Source organism: Schistocerca piceifrons, unplaced genomic scaffold (assembly GCF_021461385.2).
Source record: "Schistocerca piceifrons isolate TAMUIC-IGC-003096 unplaced genomic scaffold, iqSchPice1.1 HiC_scaffold_936, whole genome shotgun sequence".
Classification (NCBI taxonomy): Eukaryota; Metazoa; Arthropoda; class Insecta; order Orthoptera; family Acrididae; genus Schistocerca; species Schistocerca piceifrons.
This window is the reverse complement of record NW_025729208.1, coordinates 4,517,046-4,520,437: the sequence shown is the minus strand read 5'-3', so window position 1 is coordinate 4,520,437 and position 3,392 is coordinate 4,517,046. Positions and strand designations below refer to the sequence as shown.

General features: G+C 55.8%; 1 non-coding gene across 1 annotated transcript in view; it reads left to right on the top strand.

Annotated features, from left to right (window-relative positions):
* The first annotated feature begins 2,219 nt into the window (after positions 1-2,219).
* Positions 2,220-3,392, top strand: part of LOC124772061 — a 1,909-nt gene continuing 736 nt past the window's right edge. The window contains exon 1 of the ribosomal RNA XR_007013741.1: positions 2,220-3,392. This exon is cut by the window's right edge and continues 736 nt beyond it. This is a non-coding gene — a ribosomal RNA (small subunit ribosomal RNA).

The following is a 3,392-nucleotide window of genomic DNA, read 5'->3' as shown; positions in this document are numbered from 1 at the left end:
AACCTAACCCATGTTGTAACCTTAACCTAACCCATGTTGTACCTTAACCTAACCCATGTTGTACCTCAACCTAACCCATGTTGTACCTCAACCTAACCCATGTTGTGCCTCAACCTAACCCATGTTGTGCCTCAACCTAACCCATGTTGTGCCTCAACCTAACCCATGTTGTGCCTTAACCTAACCCATGTTGTGCCTCAACCTAACCCATGTTGTGCCTTAACCTAACCCATGTTGTGCCTTAACCTAACCCATGTTGTGCCTTAACCTAACCCATGTTGTGCCTTAACCTAACCCATGTTGTGCCTTAACCTAACCCATGTTGTGCCTTAACCTAACCCATGTTGTGCCTTAACCTAACCCATGTTGTGCCTTAACCTAACCCATGTTGTCGCCTTAACGTAACCCACGTTGTCGCCTAAACCTGCTCTGTAATTGTTATACGACTCGTTCAATTACTGTAGTGTTGCCCCACCCGCAACCCTCGCAATATAGTTCGCTACTCGCACTGCCCGCACCCCTGTGTATCGCTTCATGTTAAACACCTTGCAAGTCTTGCTCACTTTCCACATGCTCCTGCTGTACACTGTAATGTGGATGGCAGCAGGACGTACATGCCGCCCCTCCCCACGTCCCCACCTTGCCCCCTGCCTTCGCAAGCTGGTTGGTGAGAAGTTTGCATGTTCAATGCCCTTCGCATGCGACGTACTCAGGCTACGTTGTGGTGCGGCCTGTGTCAACTGTCCGCTGATGTCGTACGCGTGAACCACAATCTGTACTGCACATTCGTCCTTATGTACTGAATGATACATCGTGGCACATGTGTGACCGCACAACGACTGCGCCCAAAAACGGCGGACCATACAGTGCAAATATTGTGCACGCAGCTACGTGTCGTCTCCCTATGAGAGCTGGATTGCAGTGTGGTACGCCATAGAGACGTGTGGGAGGAACGGACGCCGTGGATGGCGATCAGCATGAGCTGTCTGTTGATGTATTCGGACCTAGTCGTCTCTCCTCACACACCGTGATGGCATGGTGCACCGCGTTCCATATCTGCGACATGCTACAGAGGCCGGTTGACAGTCGTTCGAGCAATGGACATCGCATACGTACGGGGGGCCACCTTCCACGTATTGTCTAGGCGTGCACATTTTGTTGCGTGTATGTGGGCAGACGTAGTGTGGCGTGACACCTGACACAGGCATGCAATAATCGTTGAAGTTGCAAATGGCGATGGACGCCTGCGTTTTCTGGTGAAGTTACGCAAATGAACAAATGGTAACCTGTTGTGGTGCGGTTGTTCTCGCTAGGGGTGAATCGGTGATGGCGACGATAGGTTGAGGTACTAACCGGTTGTTCCAGCGATACCCACCATGCCGACGAAACTGAACGGCATCTGGTGTGAAGCGATACGCGGCGGTGGCTGGGTGGGACCGTCCCCGGCCGGTGAGGGGGCGCCTCCCGGCGTGCTGGCCGCGCGGTGCGTGGGCGCACGCGCTACAGCCGGCTGGTGGGGGCGGCCAGTGGCAGGGCGCGCCGGCCGACGGACGCGGCAGGCGTCGCAGCTGCGCGCCGGCGCACCCTGCGCGCGGCGCCCGTGCGGCCAAAGTAGGTCCTCGCGGGCCCGGTGCGAAGCGCGGTGGGCGGTGGACATCTTCAGTGTGCTGGTCCGATTGAGGACTGTGTGCGTTGAGGATGCGCCGCCGCCCGGCGCTCGGCGCCGCGACGCCGTCTGCTGCTCGGTCGCCCCAGCGGTTCTCGCTGGTGGTTTGTATCGCAGCTGTGCGGATGTGTTGGCGCGTGCGCTGTGCTGGGAGAGTTCGCTTCGGCACCCAAGTGGGGCTTTTGTCCTTCTGTGGCGCTGGCGTTGGAGCTGCCGGTCACCGTAGGTGGCGCGTGTTGTCTCCCGCCGGCAATGCCACGACAGCACGCTCCCGGGCCTCTGTCGGCAGCGGCAAGCTCAGTTGGGAGCACGGGTGGTCGCACCGAAAGCGTCTACTCGCCTAACTCCGGGCGATTGCGCCTCTCTCGAACCCGACCAAGTACTTGGGACGGCGCTGCGCGCCGCCGGGACCTGAGAGGGTTTCGAGGTGTATTGTGCAGGGGAGCTCAGCCTCCTCCTGTTTGCAGAATGATTGAGCGGACGCTTGCGTGTTCGCGCGGGCCCCCGGGACACACTCCCGGGCGGCCGGCTGCTCAGCTCTAGTTGACGCAGCTCCCTGGTTGATCCTGCCAGTAGTCATATGCTTGTCTCAAAGATTAAGCCATGCATGTCTCAGTACAAGCCGCATTAAGGTGAAACCGCGAATGGCTCATTAAATCAGTTATGGTTCCTTAGATCGTACCCACGTTACTTGGATAACTGTGGTAATTCTAGAGCTAATACATGCAAACAGAGTCCCGACCAGAGATGGAAGGGACGCTTTTATTAGATCAAAACCAATCGGTCGGCTCGTCCGGTCCGTTTGCCTTGGTGACTCTGAATAACTTTGGGCTGATCGCACGGTCCTCGTACCGGCGACGCATCTTTCAAATGTCTGCCTTATCAACTGTCGATGGTAGGTTCTGCGCCTACCATGGTTGTAACGGGTAACGGGGAATCAGGGTTCGATTCCGGAGAGGGAGCCTGAGAAACGGCTACCACATCCAAGGAAGGCAGCAGGCGCGCAAATTACCCACTCCCGGCACGGGGAGGTAGTGACGAAAAATAACGATACGGGACTCATCCGAGGCCCCGTAATCGGAATGAGTACACTTTAAATCCTTTAACGAGTATCTATTGGAGGGCAAGTCTGGTGCCAGCAGCCGCGGTAATTCCAGCTCCAATAGCGTATATTAAAGTTGTTGCGGTTAAAAAGCTCGTAGTTGGATTTGTGTCCCACGCTGTTGGTTCACCGCCCGTCGGTGTTTAACTGGCATGTATCGTGGGACGTCCTGCCGGTGGGGCGAGCTGAAGGCGTGCGACCGCCTCGTGCGTGCTCGTGCGTCCCGAGGCGGACCCCGTTGAAATCCTACCAGGGTGCTCTTTATTGAGTGTCTCGGTGGGCCGGCACGTTTACTTTGAACAAATTAGAGTGCTTAAAGCAGGCAAGCCCGCCTGAATACTGTGTGCATGGAATAATGGAATAGGACCTCGGTTCTATTTTGTTGGTTTTCGGAACCCGAGGTAATGATTAATAGGGACAGGCGGGGGCATTCGTATTGCGACGTTAGAGGTGAAATTCTTGGATCGTCGCAAGACGAACAGAAGCGAAAGCATTTGCCAAGTATGTTTTCATTAATCAAGAACGAAAGTTAGAGGTTCGAAGGCGATCAGATACCGCCCTAGTTCTAACCATAAACGATGCCAGCCAGCGATCCGCCGCAGTTCCTCCGATGACTCGGCGGGC